Source organism: Stegostoma tigrinum, chromosome 13 (assembly GCF_030684315.1).
Source record: "Stegostoma tigrinum isolate sSteTig4 chromosome 13, sSteTig4.hap1, whole genome shotgun sequence".
NCBI classification, from domain to species: domain Eukaryota; kingdom Metazoa; phylum Chordata; class Chondrichthyes; order Orectolobiformes; family Stegostomatidae; genus Stegostoma; species Stegostoma tigrinum.
The window spans coordinates 65761340-65787406 of NC_081366.1; the positions used below are offsets into that span (position 1 = coordinate 65761340).

General features: G+C 45.0%; 1 pseudogene; it reads right to left on the bottom strand.

Annotated features, from left to right (window-relative positions):
- Positions 1-885: 885 nt before the first annotated feature.
- On the bottom strand, positions 886-21382 carry LOC125458462 (uncharacterized protein K02A2.6-like; annotated as a pseudogene).
- Positions 21383-26067: the final 4685 nt, after the last annotated feature.

Sequence of the window (26067 nt, forward strand, 5' to 3'; positions counted from 1 at the left end):
GTGCGAAAGAGAATGCTATACCATTTGCAGCAATCTTCAGTCAGAGGTGCCAAGTGGATGATTTTAGATTCTTGGCTTTCTCCAGTAGTCTCCAGTATCACATATACCAGTCTTCAATTAATTCATTTCGCATCTTGTGATATTGAGAAACAGTTGGAGGTACTGAATACGGCTGTCTATTGGCATTGACAGCATTTCAGTAAAAGTATTGAAGACTTGGCTCCAGAACTCACTCTACCCCCAGGTTAACCTGTTTCAACGCAGTCAAAACATTGGCATCTACCTGACAATGTGGAAAATTATCCAGGTATGCCCTGTAAACAAAATGCCTTACAAATTAAACCCAGCTTATTCCCACCCCGTCAGTCTGCTCTTGATCATCAGGAATGTGATGGACGATATTACCATTAGTGCTATCCAGCAGTATCTGCTCAGCAATAACCTGCTCAAATACACTCAGATTTGGTTCCACCAGGGCCACTCAGCTCCTGACCTCATTGCAGCCTTGGTTCAAATAGGGACAAAAGAACTAAATACCTGAGGTGTGGTGAGAGTGACAGCCCTTAGCATTAATACTGCATTCAATCAAATGTGACATCAAGAAGCCCGAGCAAAATTGGAATCAATGGGAATCAGGGGACATACTGTCCAATGACTGTGGCTGTTGGAGCTCAGTCTTCTCAGGTCAAAAGGTAAAACATCTAGGACAGCAGAAATATCCTCCAGACTTTTAGAAATCACCTACAAAACAAACTATAACATGAACAAGAAACAGGAGAAGGTCATTTAGCCCCTTGAGCCTGTCTCCCATTTAGCGAGATCTGACAAGTACTGACAGCAAAAGAATTTCATTTAGGCAAGGAAACAGGTGTCAAATTTCATCACTTAATCTCTTTTGTCAATCAATGAATTTCCAAAGTCCTCACACATTGTTTTAATCAATGAAGTCCAGGTGACCCAAGAAATCTGTGTCTTAAAAGTCATGAAGTCTACTGTACAGGAGAAGACTCTGTAGCTCATTGTGTCCAAGCTGTTGAAAAACAAGCACTGAAATATTACTATATCATTTCCAACACTCAGCCCATGTGCCTTGGGATCACATGTGCACACCTAAATATTTCTTAAATGTTATGAGGGTTTCTGCCTCTACTGCTCTCACAGGCAGAGTTCCAATTTCCAGCACCGTCTTGGTGAGAAAGCTTTTCCCTATATCTCCTTCTGCCCCTTGCCTTATACCTTAGCCCCTGGTCACTTATCCCTCCATGAAGGGGAAAAGTTTATTCCTGACTACCTATCTTTACCCTTCATTACTTTAAACATCTCAATCATGTCCCCCTTCAATCCGCTCTAAGGAAAACAACACCAGTCTGTCCAATCTCTCTTCATAATTGAAGCTCTCCAGTTCAGGCAACATCCTGGTAAATCTCCTCTGTACCCTCTCCAGTGCTATCACATCCACCCTATAATGTGGATTTCAGAACTGCACACAATACTCTACTTATGGCCTAACCACTGTTTTATACAGTTCCAGCATAACCTCCCTGCACTTAAACTGTCTGCCTCTGCTAAAGAAAGTAAATGTCCCATATGTTTTCTCATTCACTTTATCCACCTGTCTTGATACCCTAAGGGGCCTACATACCTAGATCCCTCTGATCCCCAGTGCATCCCAGAGGTCCTACCATTCATCATTTGTTCCCTGCCTTGTTTTTCCTGCCCCAAGTGCATCACCTCACATTTATCCGGATTGAATTGCGGATATTTAAATCCAAAATACAAGATTAAAATAAATGAGTTCACTTGTCAACTAGCATTCGTCACAAGAACATCTGCATCCCAACAGGACCAACCACACACTACCAAAGGTAAAAAGGTGTGTAAATGTTAATGCATTCCTGGTGAAAACCGCACACATTATCAGTTTCAGCTAAAACCTGTGGCAGTACAGAAAGCCCACACCTTAGCAGAGCAAAATCCCCCCTCAATTGAAAGGTCATTTACTGTTTATCCATGACTTCTATGTCAAAACATAAATTTGAACATGTGGAGCAGAGCTAGAGAAATTGGTCCCCGAAAGTGAGGACAGCAGTGAAGTGTTCCTCTCGGGTGAATATCACAGTGAGGTGTTCCTGTCAGTGAGAATAACACAGTGAGGTGTTCCTGTTAGTCTGAATATCGCACAGGTATTCCCGTAGCTGGGAATAAAAGAGAGTGGTGTTCGTTTGGTTTTGATAATATGAACTAAAAATGAATTGCAAGCTCACAGATCATATCCAGTTGTAAATGAAATGTTTTTGGAGAGTCGATCAAATGTCTCTCGCTGGTTCATATTGATCATTGATCTGCGTTTTGGAAGGATCAACATCTGAAATCAAATGTCCAGCAAAGTACAAGATTAGAAATAATGCAGTCTTACTTCAAACTATTTTCCAGAAACGATCACTTTGCCATTGTTTTTGACAGATCAGTCCTACATTCGGCATTATATGGTTATATCTTTAATGATGGAATTGGGCCCAATTCTGTTTGTTCATTGGGTGCAGTTTTATTTCCAAAGAGGATCCAGTGCACAGGTCTAACCAGGCACACCAAGTGGCCAACATTGTGGAGCCTATTGACTGAACGTCTGCCAGAAATGTACATAACCAACAGACACCCACTCAGGCTTACTAATAACTGACAGACACCCACTCAGGCACGTATTAACCACCAAACCACCACTCAGACATATATATAACTGACAGATCCCCCCATTCAGTCATGTACATAACCAAAACCCCATCCAGACACGTATATAACTGATAGAGCATCCTCTCAGTCATGAACATAACTCACAGACCAATACTCAGACACATACATAGATGACAAACCCCATCTCAGACTTGTATATAACCAACACACCCTCCACTCGGACACTTATATAACCATCAGACACCCACTCAGATATGTACATAATTGGCAGGCCCTCAATCAGACATGCACATTGCCAATAGACTCCACTCAGATATGTATATAGCTAACAGAACCCCACTCAGTCACATATATAACTAACAGACAGCCCTCTTAGACACATAAATAACCTATCTGAGGTGTCAGCACATGTAGTTAGTGTGATGAAGAAAGCATATGGGATGTTTGCCCTCCTTAACAGGGGGAACAGTATCAGGGCAAGGAAGTCTTGTTAAAAGTTTATAAAACTTTGGTTAGGCCACCGATGGAAGACTGTGTGTCCGTCTGGCCGCCACACTTTTGGAAGGCAGTGATTGCACTGGAGAAAGTGCAGAGGAGATTTACCAGGATGTTGCCTGGGATGAAAAGTCTCATTTACAAGGAGAGACTGGATAGACTGTGTTCTGAGGAAGGGTCACCGGGTCCGAAACGTTAACTCTGTTTTCTCCAGACCTGTTGAGCTTTTCCAGCAACTTTGTTTTTGTTCCTGATTTATAGCATCCGCAGTCCTTCTGGTTTTTATTTTGTATAGACTGTGTTTGTTTTGCTTGGAGGAGAGCAGGCTGAAAAGGGATCTGATTGAGTATCAAAGTGTGGAGCTGGTTGAACACAGCAGGCCAAACAGCATCTTAGGAGCACAAAAGCTGACATTTCGGGCCTAGACCCTTCAACAGAAAAGGGGGATGGGGAAAGGGAACTGAAATAAATAGAGAGAGCGCGGGAGGTGGATAGAGGAGAAGATAGCCTCCCCTTCTCCCTATTTATTTCAGAACCCTCTCCCCATCCCCCTTTTCTGATGAAGTGTCTAGGCCTGAAACGTCAGCTTTTGTGCTCCTAAGATGCTGCTTGGCCTGCTGTGTTCATCCAGCTCCACACTTTGTTATTTTGGGTTCTCCAGCATCTGCAGTTCCCATTATCTCTGATTGAGGTATACAAGGTTATTAGAGGCATAGACAAAGTAAATCATGAGAAATTCTTCCCCATTGGCTGAGTGTCTAAAACCAGAGGGCATACGTTTAAGGTGAGGAACATGTAGTTTAGAGATCTGAGAAAAAATGTTTTCACCCAGAGGGCGGTAGAAATATAGAACTTGCTACCTCGAAGTGTGGTGGAAGCAGATATTCTGACAACATTTATGAAGCATCTGGATGAGCACTTAAAATGCCAGAGCATAGTAGGCTGTGGAACCCAGTGCAGGTAGATGTGATTAGTGTAATTTGGTGTTTGTTGGTTGCCAGAGACATGGTCGACTGCACAGCCTGTTTCTGTGCAGTATGATTCTATGACAGACCCTTAGTCAGTCAGCGAGCTCCAGCACAGCCACTTTGAAACTGCAGGCTTTAGTCATCAGAGATAATGGGAACTGCAGATGCTGGAGAATCCAAGATAACAAAGTGTGAAGCTGGATGAAAACAGCAGGCCAAGCAGCATCTCAGGAGCACAAAAGCTGACGTTTCGGGCCTAGACCCTTCATCATCTGATAAAGAGTCTAGGCCTGAAACATCAGCTTTTGTGCTCCTGAGATGCTGCTTGGCCTGCTGTGTTCTTCCAGCTTCACACTTTGTTATCTTGGCTTTGGTCATCAGCCTTCTTTAACTTTTCACTGCTGATCATGTTTTAAAGCTTCAGCAGAATACCCTCAGAGGGGGCAAAAGGATAATCAACTTACAGGCTGATTGATGAATTCATTCTTCTGGCTTCTGCTTTGAAAGTGTTTTGTGTGTTCTTTGATAATTTATTTCAAGTTGTCTATGTCTGTGGGGACAATGCTGAAGCATGTTTTGTTGATTAGATAAAGCTATTTGCTCCTGGATGGTGCTGCATGAATAGACCTCCCCTTGGAGTATAGTCTTCTGTCAATGACCACTGTTGCATCCAATCCGCTACTATGGAAAAACAGAAGTTAATACAAAATACAGATTTCCAATGCAAATGTACAGATTATACGAACCATCTTTTCCATCATTCCTGACCAGCAATAATTTCATAGTACACACTCCTCTTTCAGCTTTTCACATGCAATCACTGACAGACACCCAATCAGAGTTGTACAGCTTCACCACTGCCTGGGGAGCCAGTAGGGTGGACACATTCACGTAATGTCATGAGCTGTTTAAAGTACTTTATGGCAAATTGTGGCCCGTTGTTTGAGGTGGCCAAGTTTGCAAAAGACACAAAGATAGGTGGAGGGATAGGTTGTGTGGAGGAATTTGGTGGGACGGATCTGCGGAAGGACTTGGACAGGCTACAAGAGTTGGCAAAGAAGTGGCAGATGGAATACAATGTGGGAAAGTGTGAAGGTATACATTTTGGTAAGAAGGACAGAGGTGTAGACTATCTTGTAAATGGGGACAGGCTTCAAAGTCTGACGTACAAAGGGATTTGGCGGCTCAAATTCAGGATTTTTTTTAGGATTAACATGCAAGTCAGCTGGCAATTAGGAAGGCAAATGAAATGTTAACATTAATTTCAAAAGGGCTCAGAGATTAGCATGGCTGCCTCATAGGGCCAGGGACCTGGGTTTGATTCTAGCCTCGGGCGACTGTCTGATGGAGTTTGCACATTCTTCCCGTGTCTGCGTGGATTTCCTCCAGGTGCTCCAGTTTCCTCCACAGTCCAAAGACGCGCAGACTAGGTGGATTGACAATGCTAAATTACCCATAGCGTCCAGGCATGTGTAGGCTAGATGGATTTGGGGAATGGGTCTGGGTGTGATGTGCTGAAATTCGGGGTGGATTTATTGGGCTGAAGGGCTTGTTTCCACATTGTAGGGATTCTATGGAGGGCTAGCAGAGGTGTACTACTGAGGCTGGATAAAGCTCTGATGATATTGTATTTGGAATATCATAAGTTCCATATCTAAGGAAGAATGAGCTGGCACTGGAGGGAGTCCAGTTCGACACTGTACTTGATGAACTTTGGAAGGATGAGGGGAGGATCTCATTGAAACTTACAGAATAATGAGACGGCTGTGTTGAGTGGATGTGGAGAAAATGTTTCCACAAGTAGGAGAGACTAGGGCCCAAGGGCACAGCCTCAGAGCGAAGGGATGACCCTTTAGAACTGAGACGAGATGGAATTTCTTCAGTCAGAGGGTTGTTAATCTGTGGAACTCTTCACTGCAGAAGGCTGTGGAGGCCACTTCATTGAGTGTATTTAAGCCAGAAATAGGCAGTTTCTGGATTGGTAAGGGGATCGAGGGTTACAGGGAGAAGGCAGGAGAATGGCGTTGAGAAACATATCAGCTGTGATCAAATGGCATAGCAGACCCACTGGGCAGAATGGTCTAATTCTGTTTCTATATGTTATGGTCTTATGACCAGGTGGTAAGGTAACCAAGCCTCTGCCACGAGACCCTGAAGTCACTAGACTTTATCCAACTGCACCTGGAGTGGACATTTACTAACATTGAAAAAAACTTCCCTCTCAGCTTGTTGAAGTTCATCGTGAGACCTTCCCTGGTCTTGTTGGAAGGGAAGATGACATTAACAGTTCTCTTGTTCCCCTAGCTTCAGTAATACAGTTCAATAATATTTCTTCCAATGAGAGACCTGGCCACCAAATAGAATATCATTCTCTGGCTTGTGGTGTATCAGGTACACAAATATCTGTGGTGCAATAGTTGTGTGTATCGAGTCTCAGCAACGGCTAATGTTTCATCATTAATGAGGAAATCATTCACTACACTGAGATATTCTCTGTCCATAGGAAGTAATTGGACAGTATTGTGCGGCATGTGTGCTGACCATCCTTTGATGCAGTGCCGTCTGACCTAAGTGTATTTTTCATCACTTTTGAATTTGTATTGGTTTAAAGATCCCCACTTCTTTGAGGAAAACTACATTTCCTTGTTCACATCTTGCCACAAGGATATAGGTCAATGCATCTTCTGTAGTTTGCTGTTTCCCTGGAACATGTTCTGTCCTTGCATCAAACCTCATCATCCTCAGGCTGAATCACAGTATTTATGGAGGAATTCCACTGATTCCTTTGAAGTAAGAGTGTCACTCAAGTTTGGGTTCTGTTTTTCGCTTCAAGTGGGTTAAGAACATATGCTATTAACATTTCACAGGTTCATATAGCAACTAATGTTTCTGGCTCGAACACTAATTTTATCTCTGCTCAGTCGCTGTCAGTGAACTTTATTTCCCATTGTCTGTATCTGTAAGAATACAGCTCCAAGTCATCATAGAGAACCAAAATACCATGTCATACCAATGTTCTCAAAGGATCTGTGCTGTGCTTTCTTACAGAAGCATGTCATAACACCTGGCTGGGGTATCACTGACAAGAGCTACATTGAGCAAGAACTTTCTGTTTGGGTTTATCTTACCTGTGAATCCTTGGAGGTCAGTCACATTCCAAGGAGTCAGAAACTCCTCGATTGCTTTGTTTTTCATGGATCCACTTTGGCACTGGTAGCGTCCACAACATGCCCAAGGGACTTGGTGGTTAGCTACGTGCACTTGTTGAGTGCAAAGGCTGCTTGCTTCTGACAGTCACAGTGCATCTCCTACTCTAATGTCATGTTCAGTATCAGTGCCTCTACCAGATCATCCATGTTTCATGCAACTTCAGCCAGTCCTCTGAGAATGCTTGGATGTTGTCCGTTGGAAGGTTTCAGGTGCTAATGTGGCGCCAAACGACAATCTGTTGAAGCCAAACCTTACAAATGATGCAATAGAAGTTGAGGACAACTTAGATTCTTTATAGACATGTAGTTGTCAAAAGCTACAATTTGCAGCTAACTTCATGAAGATTAAACTCTTTCCTAATTTGGCTAAACTCATGCTCAAGTGATGGAGGGTAAATTTAAAGACTTTGTTTCAGGTTGACTTCGCTGAGTAGCAAGGTCACCCTTTCTCACCTTAGTTCACACCCATTTTACATCTATATTTCTCTCACACTACCATTAATAACTCCTTTGTCTTCTACACAAGGCATCCCCACTAGCTGCCTTCTTTTCCCTCCCACTCTTCTGTCAAAAATATATAAAGAATGAGATTCCAACCCTTTCAGTTCTGAGGAAGAGTCATACTGGATTCAGAAATGCTGCGGCATGGTGGCTAAGTGGTTAGCACTGCTGTCTCACAGCACAAAAGAGCTGGATTCAATCCCACCCTTGGGCAAATGCCTGTGCACAGTTTGCACATTCTTCCTGTGTCTATGCGGGTTTCCTCCCACCATCCAAAGATGTGCGGGTAAGGTGGATTGGCCATGCTAAATTGCCCATAGTGTTGAGGGATGTGTAGGCTCAGTGGGTTTGCAAGAGAAATGTAGGGTTACAGGGGCTGGGAGGATGCTCTTCAGTGTGGACTCAATGGGCCAGATGGTCTGCTTCCACACTGTAGGGACTTTATGATTCAAAACATTAACTCTGTTTTCTCTCTACAAATGCTGCCAGACCTGCTGAGTTTCACAAACATTTCCAGTGTTTGTTTCAGACTTCCAGCATCTGCAGTATTTTTCTTTTATTTACATTGAACTGCTTTGTTCTGCTTGTGTAAGACTGAAATGGATTCTGTTGGATCTAGGGTTTTGGCATTGCAACCATCCCCAAGCATCTGCTTATTGGTTCAGTCACAGGTGAAGTAGCTTCAGCCTCAAGTTAATTTCTTTATTTACCTTTGGTGAGAGTAGAGAAGGAGCATTCCTGGCTTTTATCAGACACTGGTCTTATTTCTTTATTCATAGATTCATGTGGAGTGGTATCTCCAGCTTTCCTAGTCCCATTAAGAAGAGTTGGAAATCTAGCTCTGAAGTTTTTCGGCTGATCCAATTCCTCCACTCTGAAAACCACATCTACGCCAGAATAGGGCTTTTGCTTAAGGCTATTCTGTTTCAGTATCGCACATTTCTCAGGTTAAGGAATTCTCCTCCCAAGAAAGTATGGGACGCTGTTTCATCATATTTTTCAGGGCTGAGTTAGACAGGTTTTTGATAGAGGAGGGAGTCAAGAGTTACGGATTTGGCAGGGAAGTGGAAAAGCGGTCGTAATCAGATCAGCGATGAACTTATCGAATGGTGGGAATAAAAACAGAAGCTGCTGGAAAAGCTCAGTGGGTCTGACAGCACCCGTGTAGAAAAAAATCAGAAGGGTTCTGTGGCACAATCACCAGACCCAAAAGGTTAACTCTGATTTTATCTTCACAGATGCTGCCAGACCTGCAGCAACTTCTGTTTTTGTTCCTGATCTACAGTGTCCGCAGTTTTTTTTGGCTATTATTAAATGGTGCAGTGCACACAAAGGGCTGAATGGCCTACTCCTGCTCCTATGTGCCTATATTTCAGGACAAACCCATCTGGTTCACTGATGCCCTTTAGGGAACAGGATCTGCCATCCTTACCTGGTCTGGCCTACATATGACTCCAGACCCATAGTGGTGTGGGTGACTTTTAACTACCCTCTGGGCAATTAGGGATGGGCAATAAATGTTGGTCTGGCCAGTGGCACCCACGTCCTGTATCTGTGTGGATGGTAAACTGGGGAATAGTGGAACAATTGTGGTGAAGGCATTTTCTCCTGGGAGGAGAGTCTGAGCTGTGACATCCTTCCTGCATCTCCCCTCTGTTCGCTTACCCTTTCACTCCTACTTTAGTCACTGGATGCCTGGTGGCAATGGCTGTGTTCTCATTTTGTCGAGGCTGTGCAGAATGAAGGAGATCAGCACAACCTCAGTGAGCACTTTAGGGATGCCTTCCATAGTAGAATAGTAGTTTCAGCTCACTCATGCTGTGGTGCTCTGCTCCGCGATGTTTCTGGTGGGGGCAAATTGATGAAGACAGACCACCACCTGCCGCGGCGGGATTTGAACCCTGACCGTGGGATGTTGGCCTGGGCCTCTGGATAATGAACCCAGTGAATGTTTCCCCTTCTCTCTGGCAGCTGCTGTTCCATTTGTTGGTCGTGCTGCAGAGCCAAGGGGAATACTGCAAACATAATCCTCACACTGATTTGCTGTGGACAATGGAGCTCTCCCTGAAGAGATGCGCCAGCTTCGTAAAAGGCTCCAGAAACAGGCCCTGGAGTTTCCCCAAATTTTGAAACACTGGAAGAAAGTCACGAGCCTCTTGGCCACAAACTACATATCCATCTATTTTAAATGGTGTAAGGGGGAACTGCCTGCTGCAGCCAGGAATGATTGCCCACCATGCATCCACACAGTCCAACTGCCATTGAAACATCAACAGCAATAAACTCTTAACGCTTGCAGCTCATGCATAGCACACCCCACACCATCACCCTTCCCACCCAGGGAACTAAGCAGACTGTGCCACAAAGTGAGGTAACCACCATTTATTGGAACCAGGGGCAGTACTGAGTCTGATCTCATGCTGTTGATGCTGCTTTGCAGGTCACCTTCAATCCGTGCTGCAGAGTGCTTACTGTTCTTGTTGGTCCGGATCTCTCTGAATAGGGAAACAGGAGCACCGTTCTTCACAGTTCATAGAAATTCACAGAATCCCTACTTTGTGAAAACAGGACCTTCAGCCCAACGTGTCCACACTGACCTTCACAGTATCCCACCCAGAGCCGTCCCCTAATCTACGCATCCCTGAACACCACAGGCAATTTAGTATGGTCAATCCATGTAGCCTGCATATCTTTGGGCAGTGGGAGGAAACCGGAGCACCCAGAGGAAGTCAATACAGTCATGGAGAGAATGTGTGAACTCCACACAGACTGTCACCCAAGGGTGGAATTGAACCCAGGTCCCTGGCACTGTGAGGCAGTAATGCTAACCACCGAGCCACCATGCCGCCCCTTACAGCCTTAGTTACAACTACATCCTTTGAGGACAGAGAGAAATTGGTTTCAAAGCATTCTACATTCAAACCTGGAAGGAGAGTTTAGTCATGCTGGAAATCTGAAACAAACACAGGAAATGTTTGAAAAACTTAGCAGATCTGGCAGCATTTGTAGAGAGAAAGCAGAGTTAATGTTTTGTATCATAGAATCCCTGCAATCTGGAAGTAGGTCATTTGGCCCATTGAGTACACACCAACCCTCTGAGGAGCATCCAACCCAGCCCCTGTAACCCTACATTTACCCCGGCTAACCCAATTAGCCTGCACACTATGGGGCAATTTAGCATGGCTGATCCACCTGACTTGCACATCTTTGGACTGTGGGAGAAAACTAGAGCAAACGGAGGAAACCCACAGAGACACATGGAGAATGTGCCAACACCACACAGGCATTTGCCCAAGGGTGGGATTCAAACCTGGGTCTCAAGTGCTGTGTTGCAGCAGTGCCAACCACTGAGCCACTGTGTCAGCTCTTTTTTGAGCCTAGTATGATTTTTCCTCAGAATTGAAAGAGTTGGAAGCTCATCTGTTCAATTGTGGCTTTCAAGAGAGCAATAGTTGATTGCTTGGATAGAAATACAGGGATATAAAGAAAAGGGAAGAGATTGGCAGTAGGTGACAGAACGCAATGGGTCAAATAGCTTCATTGAGTTCCATAGCTATTCTATGATTCTGCAAAACAGGTTTTTAATAAGGTGAATGAGTAGACAGAAATGTACACTAGGCATAGATAGTGGGATTCAATTAGATTGTAGAGAACATCAATGCCAGGAGCCCACAGTCTCCACAGGGATTACCCCTGGAAACCGGGAGGAGGATTAGAATGGGGTGGGGGGAGCATTGGTAATTAGGGGAGTGGAGAGGGAAACCACAGTTAACCAGAGGAGGGGGGAGACATTCTGAGATGGGCAATGCAGGGAGGAAAGCTGCAATAGATAATGGGGAGGCTGAAAGTGACATGGAAGAGCCACCAACAGAAGTGTGCTGATTGGCTCAACCAGTCCAGAGTCCTGGGACAAACCCTAACCTCGGAAAACTACAGGACTCCTGACCCTGGAAAACTTGCCCAGTGACACACAATGTTAAACCAAACTCCTAAAGGTTTCACGTTCAAAAGTCTTACTCAACTGCCCTGCCTCACCACAACATGGTGAGAAAGTCTTACATCAAATATATAATCACATATTTATCATACTTAAACATATATTTATCATATATAAATCTTTGTGTTTCTGTATGGTCTGTTTTTGTTTGTGGTATCTGATTCTTTAATCCCCTCTAAATCTTCTCATCCAACTTTGGGACCAACCTTCAAATAAATTCACACTCAAGTAGTAAAACAAGTTTGCATCTTTTCCAATGGAAGTGAACATTCACTCCAATGGTTCATGTGGTGCTGGCGTAGTGTCCCTTTCTCTGAGAAGGCTTACGTTCAAGATCCACCTGCTGCAGAGGTGTCTAAGAATACCTCATATTGGAAAGGTTTATTAGGGAAATGCTTTAAAAATTGTTCTGAACGTCAACAACTGATTTCCCTATTACCTAAACCATTCCCTATGCTCCCTCCAAGCCCCTCAACAGGCAACAGCCAAAGGTTCGGCAGTGGGAACCCACAGGTCTGTGAGGGAGTGATTTTGAGCCTGAGAATAAGAGTGAACTGGATGCACATACCACACACACTCTTGTTCTTCCCCAAAAAAGCTGGGAGAAAAGGAAACCCCAGGTAAATGTTGCAGCCCCCGAATTGTGTAGCAGTTCTATTGAGGCTTGCTCAGTGTGTACACTGCTTGAGGTGAACAAAGGGTAGCTGTTCATGAAACACAACTCCGGAGATTTTTCTGAAGAAGGGTCCCGACCTGAAACATCAACTTTCATACTCCTCTGATGATGCCTGGTCACTGTGTTCATCCAGCTCTATGCTGTGTTATTCTGAGTTTGGCCCCAGTCCACATCCACTTCCAGATAATCTTCCTTGGATTCCAGTCTGTCTCTCTCAGTAGCACTGCTTCTTAAACAAAAGGACAAAAACAAAGTTTTCCTACATAGTTCTGGTGCTTGGCTCTTTTGAATAACGAGATTTGTTCATTACTCTATTTAAAACTCTATCTTTGTTCAGCAAATTATTTCTTCATCCTTCAAATTTTAGTGTTCAATTTATGTTTCGATTGTGCCAATATCTTACCTTCCTGAAATTTTCTCATTAGCCTCTTGAGAGAGAAGAAGCAAATTGAAATGTGGATCTCCAGGTGAAAAGGTTGGACAACACTGTTTTAAATTCTAAGGTCAGAAATCGCACACACCAGGTTATAGGCCAACAGGTTTATTTAAAAATATAACCTTTCACAGCCTCGTCCTTCTTCAGGTATTAGTATCAGATGCAGAATTTATAAGTAAAAGATCAAAGGGTCACACCACTGTTGCTGATGTATGAAACAAACTTAAGATGCTGTTAAATCTTTAATCAGTTAGGAAGTTTTATTTGATTAATATGCATATGTAAATCCCCGGAATCCTTCGAAGTCAACGTGCTCACAGAAATAAAAGTTTCATGAGTGTAAAGAAGAGACATTTTAGATCAGACAATGCATGTTAGGTGTGAGGTCTTGTTTCGAATCTGTTTGTGTTTTGGTTTAGAATCAGACTGGTTTTATTTCTACAGTAGAAATTTATAAAATGCCATATTGGCTGACAGTCTATAAGTTGTGTGCTTTTTTAACAAAATAGAATATATCTGCAAATACAAATTCACCCCAGAGATGCATGTATGTGAGTGAGTGAGTGAGTGAGTGAGCGAGTGTGTGTTTGTGTCAGGGGGGAGAGAGAGAGTGTAAGTGTGCATGTGTGTGAGAGTGGGGTTTGGGAGAGAGAGAGACTGAGTATGTGCATGTGAGAGAAGGGGGAGCGAGACCGAGTGAAAACCTCTGTGTGGGTGTGGGGGTGGGGGAGAGAGAGAAAGTCTATGTGTGGGGGTAAGACTGTGCGTGTGTGCGAATATGTGTGAGAAAGACAGAGCGTGTGTGTGAGAGAAACAGTGTATGCATGAGAGAGGATCTGTGTGAGACAGTGGGCGTATGAGAGTGTGTGTGTGTGTGAGAGAGAGAGAGAGATAGTGTGTGTGAGCGAGAATCTGTGAGAGACAGTGTGTGTATGAGAGAGTGTGTGTGAGAGACCGAGAGAGAGGCAGTGTGCGTATGAGAGTGTGTGTGAGAGACAGAGAGATACAGTGTACATGAGAGAGAGTGTGTGAGGGTGAGAGTGTGAGAAAGACAGTGTGTGTATGAGAGACTGTGTGTGAGAGAGAGAAATAGAGTGTGTATATGAGAGAGTGTGTGTGAGAGAGATGGAGAGAAAGGCAGTATGTGTATGACAGAGTGCATGTGAGAGAGAGAGAGAGAGAGACAGAGTGTGTATGAGAGAGTATGTGTATGACTGTGTGTGTATGAGAGAGAGAGGGTGAGACACTGTGTATGAGAAAGTGTGCATGTGAGAAAGAGACTGTGTGTGTATGAGAGTGTGTGTGTGAGAGAGAGAGAGACAAATGTGCGTATGAGAGAGTGTGCGTGTGAGGGAGAAAGAGACAGACTGTGTGTGTATGTGTATGTGTGAGAGAGAGAGAGAGAGTGTGGATGATAGGGAGGGAGCAAGTGTGTGTATGAGAGAGTGTGTGTGAGAGAGAGAGATTGTGTGTATCAAAGTGAGTGTGTGTGAGAGAGGGAGAGAGAGGGAGACAATGTGCATATGAGAGAGAGACAGTGTGTGTATGAAAGACTGTGAGAGAGAGTGAGTGTGTGTGTGAGAGAGAGAGACTGTGTGTAACAGAGTGAGTGTGTGTGAGAGAGATGGAGAGAGACTGTGTGTGTATGAGAGAGTGTGTGTGTGTATGCGAGAGAGAGAGACAGAGAAAGACACAGTCTGTGTATGAGAGTGTGTGTGTGTGTGTGAGAGAGAGAGTGACAGACAGTGTGTGCATGAGAGAGTGCCTGTGTGAGTGTGAGAAAGAGAGTATGTGAATTAGTGTTTGTGTGTGTGAGAGAGAGAGAAACTGTATATGAGAGAATGTGCGTGTGAGAGAGAGAGACACTGCGTGTGTATGAGAGAGTTTACGTGTGTGAGAGCAAGAGAGAAAGAGAGAGCATGTATGAGAAAGTGTGTGTGTGAGAGAGAAAGAGACAGTGGGTGTCTGAGAGAGTGTGTGATAGAGAGGGTGAGTGTGTGTATCAGAGTGTGTGTGTGAGAGAGACAGAGAGAGAGAGAACGAGTGTGTCAGAGAGTGTGAGACAGAGAGACAGTTTGTGTATGAGAGTGTGTGTGTGAGAGAGAGAGTGAGACACTGCATGAGAGTGTGTGTGAAAGAGAGAGTGACATTGTGTGTGTGAGAGAGAGTGTGTGAGAGAGAGAGAGACAGTAGTGTGTATGAGTGTGTGTGTTTGTGTGTGTGTTTGTGTGTGTGTGTGTGAGAGAGAGAGAGAGAGAAAGTGAGTATGTGTAATGCAGAGCATCTGTGTGAGAGTATGTGTGAGAAAGAGTGTGTTTGTGTGTGCATGGGAGTGTATAGTGGGAGGGTCACCTGTAATGTGAAATGAGTCCAAGTTCCCGGTTGGGCCCACAGGTTAGTCAATACTGGCCATTTTCTGGTAATGAAGGAGAAATAGAATGAAATGATAGCCTTTCTGCCATGTCAGAGCTACCTCAGCTGTCAAGATTCAGCATTGGGAATGCTCATGGGTAGTTTGGCACTTTGAATGTATAAACATTATCAAAGTATCAACAGGATTCCTGTTCAACACGTTAATCTGTAAACCAGAGTCATCAATTCTTGGAGATCTACAGCACAGGAAACTGCCCTTCAGCCCATTGAGTTTGCACCAGTCAAAAACAATCACCTAACTAGTCTAATACCATTTTTCAGCACTAGGCCCATAGCCTTGTATGTCTTGCTGCTGCAGGTGCACATCTAAATACTTCATCAATATTGTGAGGGTTTCTGCCTCCACCATCCCCATGGGCAGTACGTTCCAGATTCTCACCACTCTCTGGGTGAAAACATTTTTGATTTGATTTGATTTGATTACCTTCAATCTGTGCTCTCTGGCATTGATCCCTCCATCAAAGGGAAAAGTTTCTTCTGTCTATCCTATGTCTCTTACTCATAATTTTACACATCTCAATCATGTCCCTCTCGATTTCATCTGCTCTAAGAAAAACAACCACAGTCTGTACCATCTCTCTTTTTAACTAAAAATCTCTAGCTCAGTCAACATCCTGGGTAAACCTCCTCTGTATCCTCTTCAGTGCTATTCACATTCCTCCTAAAATGTGGATGCCAGAACTGCACACAATACTCTATGTGACATAACCAACATTTTGTACAGTTCCAGCATAACCTCCCTGCTCTTAAACTCTGTGCCTCAGCTAATAAAGGCAAATATAACATATGCCACCCACCTACTTTATCCACCTGTCCTGATACCTTAAGGAACTGGTGTGAATGGATACCTATGTCCTGCTGATCCTCAGATCTTCCCAAGGTCCTACCACTCCTCATATATTCCATACCCTTATGTATACTCAATAAATGAGCATCAAACTCTAGTCTCCCAGCTTGCTTCAATCCTCCACAATTTCCCCAGTGCCATAACAGATCCCTGGCCCTGCATTCATCCCTGAAACCTCTGGACAACAAGCACACATATGCCAGATTCCTGCTCACCAAATATAGCTCCGCCTTCAGTACCATTACCCTCCTCCCCAACCCCAAACTGATCTCAAAACTTAAAGACCTCGGTTGGCCCCACTGTCTGCAACTTTCATCCTCAGCTTTCAGGCCTACAGACCTCAATCAGTGAAGACAGACAACTGCACCTCCTCCACAAAAGCACTCAATATTAGCACCACTCCCCCACCAAGAATGCGTTCTCAGCCTCCTACTGTACTCCCTCTAAACCCATGGCTGAGTTGGCAAATTCTGAACAAACACCACCTACAACTTTGCTGACAACATCGCTGTGGTAGGACAGATATCAAACAACGAAGAATCAGAACTCAGAAAGGAGATGGAGGGCTTGGTGACATGGTGCAATGAAAACAACCTCTCACTCAACGTCAGCATGACTAAAGAATGGAACATTGATTTCAGAAAGAAAGGCGAAAAACAGGCCCACATCTACGTCAATCAAGTGGAGGTTGAGAGGGTGGAGAGCATCAACTTCCAAGGAGTGATGATAACCGACAACCTGTCCTGGAATTCCCATGTAGATGAAGGGTCATGAAGGCACAATAATGCATCTTCATCCTCAGGTGGCTCAGGGAGTTTGGCATGTCCGTAAGGCCTTTCACCAACTTTTACAGACATACCATTGAAAGCACACTGTCCAGGTGCATAACAGCCTGGTATGTCAACTACTCTTCCCAGGGCCATAAGAAACTACAGAAGGTGGTGTGCACAGCCCAGACCAGACCATCACGGAAGCCAACTTCCCATCCATGGACACTATTTACACGGCTAGTTGCTGCGGAAAGGCTGCCAACGTCTTCAAAAGACCCATTGCACCCTGTCAATTGTCTCCTGCAATCATTTCCGTCAGGCAGAAGATACAGAAGCTTGAACACACGCATGGTTAGGTTCAAGGACCGCTTCTTCCCTGCTATTATTTACACTGATGAATGGACTCTCTAACTTCAAATAATATTAATCTTGTTAACGTTGTCCTTGCCTTGCGCACATCCTGTGTGGTGTAACCTGTATGCCTTACTTTGCTCAAGTTTTTTTTACCCTATGATCTGTATTTCTTTGCTTACTATGACCTGCCTGCACTGCTCACAAACGAAGCTTTTCACTGTACTTAGATGCACGTGACAATAAATCAATCAAACCAAATCAAACCAAACCAATTTTAGGATACAGAATTTCAAAGATTCACAACCTTCGGAGTGAATCATAGAAACCCTACAGTGCACACAGGCCATTTGATCCATCAAGTCTGTGCCATCCTCCAAAAAGCATTCCTCCAGACTTACTTCTCACCCACTGCCCGCATGCCTGTAGCCCCGCATTTACCTTGGCTAAATCCAGCTAGCCCGCACATCCATGGACACTGACCTGCATACCTTTGGATTGCAAGAGGAAACCCACCCAGACACGGGGAGAATGTGCAAACTCAATAAATAAACGAAGCGTTCTGCTTGGCCGTTGGATTGGGGGTGATAAGCTGGAGAGCGAATATGCGAGATGGCATTAGAGCAGCAGAACTCGGCAAGCTCACTAGACGTGAATTGTGAGCCATTGTCTGTGACGATAGACTCTGGTAAGCCATGTTGACTGAAAATTTGGATCAGGGCTCGTACCGTCTGCGTAGTCATTGCGGGCACCAAGGGGACGATCTCGGGCCATTTGGAAAACGCGTCGACCAGAATCAGATAGGACCAACCGTTGATAGGCCCCACGAAATCCAGATGAAGGCGTGACCATGGACGTTCCGGCTGCGACCAAGCACAGGTGGCATTCTTGGGGGATTCTTGGCTGCTTGTTGGCACCGAGGGCAGCGTTTGACGGAGGACATGATGTCACCATCCATACCAGGCCAATAAGCGAAGCTGCGTGCAATCGATTTCATCCGAGAGGTACCTGGGTGGGCAGAATGAAACTGGCAGAGAACACGTAAGCGGAGTGTCTTGGGTACCACAACACGGTCGCCGAACATAAGACAATCATTTACAACACACAGTGACTCACGGCGATGGAACAATTGCTGCAACTCGTCGCTTGGTGAGTGTGCTGGCCATGTATCTCCAACATAACGGATGGCTCATTGTAGCATTGGGTCCGCCTGCATCGCTTGTTGGATCTCAGTGACAGTTACTGGTAGACCGCATGTGGCGTGGGTCAGGTGGTGGATGACACAGTCATCCGTCGAAATGGCGGCAATGACGGCCTCTTCGTCAGAGGTGAGATAGTCACTGATGAGACATGAGAGAGCATCAGCTTGGCCAAAATCTTGGGTGCGCCTGTATTGGATGTGAAAGTCATAACTGAGGAGAATTAGCGCCCAGCGTTGGAGTCTGTTGGCTGATTGTGCCGGGATACCTGTTTTGGAAGATAGACAGTAGTGATTTATGATCAGTTAACAGGGTGAACTTACGGCTGCGAAAACCAACGCGAGGGCTTCTTTCTCGATTTGGCCGTAATGTTTTTCTGCAGGAGTTAGAGTCCTGGAGGCATGCATGATCACTTTCTCGCTGCCATCAGGGAAGACATGAAGGATTATGGCACCAACGCCATTAACAGAGGCATCAGCTGCCACTACAATTGGTAACTGCGGATCATAGTGTGTTAAGAGGGTATCACATGTGAGCATAGACTTTAGCTGACAGAAAGCTGCTTCATACTCACCCGACCAGTTCCAAGGCACATCTTTTCCAAGCAGGTGGTTTAGCAGCGCTTGGATGTTGTGCAGTGATGGAAGGAATGCGGAATAATAACTGATCAATCCCAGGAACGAACGTAGTGAGGGAACGTCCGTCGTGGTTGGCATCTGGTGAATTGCGCAAATGTTTTCCGGATCAGGATGGCGACCAGAGACATCAAAGATGAAGCCAAGGTACTTCACCGACCGGAGGAAGAATTGGCACTTTTCAGGCCGGAGACGGAATCCATTATCCTGAATGCACTGAAGAACGGCCTCGGTGCGACACCACAATTCTTTGGAGGAACCAGCGATGATCAAGATGTCGTCCAGGTATGCGGCCACACCTGGGATGCCAGATAAGATCATATCCATTACCTGTTGGAAAATAGCTGGGGCTGATTTGACACCAAAAGGTAAACGCTTGTATTGGAAAAGGCCTCGATGGGTGTTTATAGTCAATAACTCACGGGATTCCGGTGCGACTTCCAACTGGAAGTATGCATCAGGAAGATCGAGCTTGGCGAAGAAATGGCCTCCGTTCAGGATAATGAACAGGTCGTCTGGAACCGGCAACGGGTAGTGGTGGTCTTTCAGGGCTGCATTAATACCAGGAGAGAAATCAGCACAGATGCGGAGCGAACCGTTGGCCTTTCTAACGATGGCGATATGTGCTGCCCAAGAGGAGTAGGAAACGGGGATTAAAACTCCCTGGTGTTCGAGGTGTTGTAGTTCAGCGTCGACCCGCAGCAATGAGGCGTATGGTACCGGTCTCTTAGGGCGGAAGACCAGTGTGGCATTAGGTTGGAGTTGTAGCACAGCTTGTGTGGCGGAGCAGAGTCCCAAGCCGGGTTGGAAGACCAATGTGAATTGTTTCACAATCTGATTGGACAGGTCAAGGGGTGCAGCAGGGGACTGCACCTGGTTGCAAATTGCGTTGAGTGGCAGATTGGCCAAGCCCAGAAGGTCAAACCAGTCGAGCCCCAAAAGGTTGAGATCCAACGCAGCGATGTAACATGCGCTGTTGAATGTTTTGCCGCAGAAGGATACGCAGCAGTCGAGTTGCCCTGAGAGGTTGAGGTGCCCACCACAAGCACTGATGGCAGATTTGGAGGACTGGAGGTCGCCCGAGCTTGCGCCAAATTCTCTCGGAGAGAATGGTGATGTCCGATGCAGTGTCCAGCTGCAACCGGACCGGGTGGCTTTTGACGTTGACTGTGATGTACTTCCTTCGGCCAGGGGCATTGACTTGGAAAGTTGCCAGCAGGCTTCGGGAAAAGGCAGCCTGCTTTGGCTTGCTTTGGGGGCTTGCGCGCGGCTTGGGCGCGTCAGGTCTGTTGGCTTGTCGAGATTTGCAGTGGCCACCTTTGTGACCGACCGTATTGCACTGGCAGCATCGATGGTGCTTGAAGGGGCAGAGCCTGACAAAATGCCAGGCCCCGCAGTGCCAACAGGGGGACGGTGGCTTCTTCTTCGAGCTGTTGTGTGAGTTCAGACCAGAATGCAACGAGCCAGAGGACGGACCAGAGGAAGATGTGCCAGAATTGGAAGGAATGTCTGGTGGCCTGGCAAACTGCATGAACTTTGGAACCCCCTTGGCCCCCAGATTGGACCAAAATAGTGTCACGCTGCAGATTGATCAACCGTTGGTATTCGTCTGTGATAGCGGCAAGAGTCAGCGTGTGGTCTTGTTCCAACCGATTGAGAAGGCACACGTGGATATCTGCAAATTTAGGGGACTGGAGACTGCATATAAAGATAAGTGCTTCGAACTGATCATTAGTGAGCGGTCTTAACTTGAAACGTTTACATTCACGGTTAACTATCTCAACATGTGTCAGAAAATCGCCTGATTCATTCATGACCAACTTTAAACAACGGTAGCATATGCTGAACAACGATGACCGATCACCGAAGTGCTGCTTGAGTGATTGAACTGTGGCATCAAACGGCCAAGTTTACGAAGCAAGAGCCGGACTTTCCAATGCATCATCCTGACCAGCGAAGTAGACACGAAATAGCTCCTCGTAGCGACGGAACCAGGTATCGAAAGTAACATTGGCCTCTGGGTCATACCCAAACTCGGTGATACTGTTAACGATACTGTCAACGGAAGGCAGAATACTAGTAGACGCTGCCGGTGCCAGAACCCTGGTCTGCGTGAGCATCTCCATCAACTTGAACTGCTGTTCGAGTAGAAGCTGCAACTTTTCTGGGTCCATTTTACGAACACCTCATCGCCAATCTGTTATGTTTCACGGTACCTCGGTAGCTACGGACTCAAGGTATGATCGACTGTACGCGGACGACTAGGCGCACCCTGATGCGAACGGTGACACTAGGTGATAGCGGACAAGCCGCAGTCCCCAGCTAGAGTCACACCCCAAACTTACTGACACAGGAAGAGAGGACACGAGGCATTTAGAAAAAGAGCTTTTGCTGTCTCAGTCCGAAGACACAAAATGGACACAACTCGTCTGTATTTATACATTAGGAATGACCTCGACCAATCAAATGCAGACTAGCATACTTAAGCTTCCATCAGCCAATGGGAAGCGAGCTTATTGATAGGCAGTCTTTTCGGCCGGCCAAGCAACATGGCGGAAATGGTGTGAAAAACTCGAAACTCGAAAAGCAAACCGTCTACAGTGAGTAATCGACACAGATCTTGAGGATGGAAACATCCCCAACAACTCACTGCTGCTGGAGAACATTGGTGGTGGAAGGACTGGATGCTTGTGGATGTGGTGTCAATCAAGCAGCTGCTTTGTCCTGGAATATGTCAGGCTTCTTGAGTTTTGTTGGAGCTGCAACAATCCAGGTAAGTGGGGAGTATTCCATCACACACTCCTGACTAGTAGATGATGGACAGGCTTTAAGGAAGTACCAAAGTACTCCTAGCTTCTGACCTTCTCTTGTAGCCACTGCGTTTAAGTGGCAATTCCAGTTGAATTCCTGGTCAATGGTAACTCCAAGGATGTTGATGGGAGGGGATTCAGTAATGGTAACATCATTCAATGTCAAGGGGATATGGTTAGATTGTCACTAACTGAAGATGATCATTGCCTGGCATTTATGATGAATGTAACTTGACACTTGCCACTATCCAGCCCAAGCCTGGATATTGTCCAGATCTTGTTGCATTTGAATATGAACTGTTTCAGAATCTGAGGAGTCACAAATAGTGCTGAACATTGCAATGATCAGTGAACATTTCCACTTCCAACCTTATGATGGAGGGAAGCTCATTGTTGAAGCAGCTGAAGTTGTTTTAACCCAGGATATCACCTGGAGGAACTCCGGCAGAGATGTTCTGGAATGGAGATGATGGCCTTCCAACAACCAGACTATCTATCTATGTGACAGGTATGACTCTAGCAGACAGTTTGCCCCCTAATATCCATTGGTTCCAGTTTTGCTAGAACTCTTTCATGCCACACTTGTGTGAATACAGCCTTGATACCAAGGGCTATCAGTCCGAATTCGCCTCTGAATTTTAGCTCTTGTGTCAATGTTTGAATCAAGGTTGTTATGAGATCAGGAACTGAGTGGTCATTTTTGAGCAAATGTTGCTTGATAGCACTGCTGATGCCACCTTCCATAATTTTACTGATGATCAGGCATAGACTCATGAAGTGGTAGTTGGCTGGGTTGGATTTGAGCATTGGGCAATTTTCTACATTGTTGGGTAGATGTTGTAGATGTACTGGTACATCCCAGTCAGAGGAGCAACAGTTTGTGCAGCACAAGTCTTCATTACTACTGCCAGAATGTTGTTTTGCAGTGTCTGGTGCCTTGAACTGTTTTTTGATATCACATGAACTGAAGTGAATCAAATTGGCTGAAGGCTGGTATCTGTAATGCTGGGAATCCCTGGAGTACCTGAGACGGATCATCCACTCAACACTTCTTGATTGCTGCAAATGCTTCAGCCTTATCTTTGCACTGATGTGCTGGCCTCTTCCCTCATTGAAGGTGGGGATATTTGTGAAGCCTCCCCCTCCTCCAGTGAGTTTTTAATTGTCTACCACCATTCACAACAGTGTACTGCAGGACTGCAGAGCTTTGATCTTATCCATTAGTTGTGGGTTCACTTAATTGTGTCTTGCTTTTTAAGTGGTTTGGCGTGCGAGTAATCCTGCTTGGTAGCTTCAGCAGGTTGACACCTCACTTTTGGGCATGCCTGCTGCTGCTCCTGCCATGATGTCCTGCACTCTCCATTGAACCAGGATTGACCCCCTGGCTTGATAGTAATGGTTCATTGGGGATATGTCCGGCCATGAGATTGCAGATTGTATTGGAATATGGTTCTGCTGCTGTTGGTGGCCCACAGCACCTGATGGATGTCCAGTCTTGAGTTGTTCTATCTGTTAGAAGTCTGTCCTGTCTAGCACAGTGATAGTGCAAGGACTGTGTGGCAGTCACTTTTATTAATACTGTCACAGACAGGTGTATTTGCAATTAGCAGATCGGTAAGGCTCAGGCCAAGTATGTTTTTTCCTCTTGTTGGTTCCATCAGGACCTGCCACAGACCCAGTCTAGCAGCTATGTCCTTTAGGACCTGACCAACTCGATCAATAGTACTGCTGCTGCAGAGCCACTCTTGGTTTTAGACCTTGAAATCCCCCATGAATTTAGTACATTTTGCACACTTGCCATCCTCAGTGCTTCCTCCAAGTATTGATCAACATAGAGGAGAAATGATTCATCAGCCGAAAATGATACATGATAATCAGCAGGAGGTCTCCTTGCCTGTGTTAAACCTGAATCCATGAGACATCATCAGTGCCAAAGCCAATGTTGAAGACGCCAGGGCAACTCCCTCCCAATTGTCTACCACTGTGCCACCACCTTTGTTGGATCTGTCCTGGACAACATTGCAGGGTCAACAGTAATTTTTAGGTTTCTTTTCTTTTTGTTGAGACTTCGTAGTGATTGATACAAATGAGTGGCTTGCTAGATCATTTCACAGGGCAAATGAGAGTTAACCCCTGAAGGGCATTAGTGAACCAGAAAGGTTTTTCTGACAATCAACAATGGCTTCATGGTCATCAGTAGATTCTTAATTTCAGATATTTTGATTGAATGTACCATCTGTCATGGCAGGATTTAAACCCTGGAACCCACAACATTAGCAGGGTTTCAGGATTAATAACCTAGCAATTATACCACTAGGCCATGGCCCCACCCAGGACAAGGCTGGTGGTGGTTTAACCTGAAGATCACCGTGTCACAGGTGAGAGAAAGAGGTTGAGAATCCTTAATGGTAATGGCAGCCGGTGCAGGAACTGAACCCATACTGTTGGCATCACTCTGCATCATTATCCAGCCATTCAGTCAACTAAGCTTAGCAACCCCACCCCACAATGATGATGATGCTTATTTTACTTAGTCTGTTGCAGAAAGAATTTAAAAAGTGAAATCGGTTGCAGCCAAATGTCTTCTTCAGGTGATTTGATTCACTTCCTACTGTATCAAGAAACAGTTGGAGGCATTGGATACTGAAAGGCTATGGGTCCTGACAATTTTCTAGCTAAAGTACTGATGACTTATTTTCCAGAACTTGCTGCTCCCCCAGCCAAGTTCTTCCAGTACAGTTACAACACTGGAATCTACCCAACAATATGGAAAATTGTCCAATTATCTTTTCTACACAAAAAGCAGGACAAATCAAATCCAGACAATTACCACCCCATTTGTCTTCACAGCACCACATCTACAAACATCCATTCACTCCACCACCAACACTTAGTCACAGCAATGTGTGCTATTTACAAGTTATACTGCAGACATTTGCCCAAGTTCCTTAGACAAAACCCACAAACACTATGATCTAGGAGGACAAGACAGCTGATACAATGGGAACAGCCCCACCTGCAAGTTACCTTCCAAGCCACTCACCATCGTGACCTGAAAATGTATCACAATTCCTTTAGTGTCACTCAATCAAAATCCTGGAATCCTTCCTTAAGGGCATTGTGTGTCCACCTATGGACTGCAGTGGTTCAAGAAGGCAGCTCACCGTCACCTTCTCAAAGACAAATAGGGACGGGCAAGAAATGCCGGCCAGCCAGTGACACCTATATCCCATTGTGAATAAGGGAAACCATGGTGCTTTTGAAAAGATGGACACAGATTTGACAAGAGGCTAATACTTTCTTATGAGAGAAATGGAGCAGGAAGAAGGGGAAGAACCAGCTATTCTAACCAAAATACATACTTCCAAAAATTAATCAGTTTGGAACACAGATGCATTGCAAGTTGAAAATGTTTTCCACTTCAAACTAAATGATCATACTTTTCTAAAGACTTCCAGAAACACGACGTGACTTTTTCCGAAATTCTGGAGAGTGCAAGCAGTGCCCCAAAGCACCCTAAAGCTCTGACTTCACCTCCTTGGCAGGGTGTGAGTTGGAATAGGGACTGTTTACATTAGCAATGCATTCCTACACAAACTTACTTCAAAGTTTGTAATCACCCTCATGAGAAAAAAAACACTTTGCTTCATGAAACCAGTCACGTGTCAGTCTTTCAGATCAGACTCTACTGTTCCACTTTGGCCTGCTCTACTTTTACTTCTGACAGTTTGTCCACAGACAATATAGTTCAGTTCAAAGGATCTGAACGTTACAAAGAATAACTAAGTTGAATGTTATTTTCGCTGTCAATATCTATTGTATCTGCATATAAGAAAGATCCTGACCATTTTCTGCACCCCACGCTGAGAAATGACTAGTGCTCATTCGATATAACATAGGGCTGCTCCTTATCTCATATCCACCGCATGTACTTGGCATGTGCCATTGTGATACTCCTTGAAAGGGGGTTGACTGATTTCTTCTTCTGTGAAATATGTACAGAGAACAGTCAAAATTTAGTGTAATTATTATGGTATATGATGAGACAG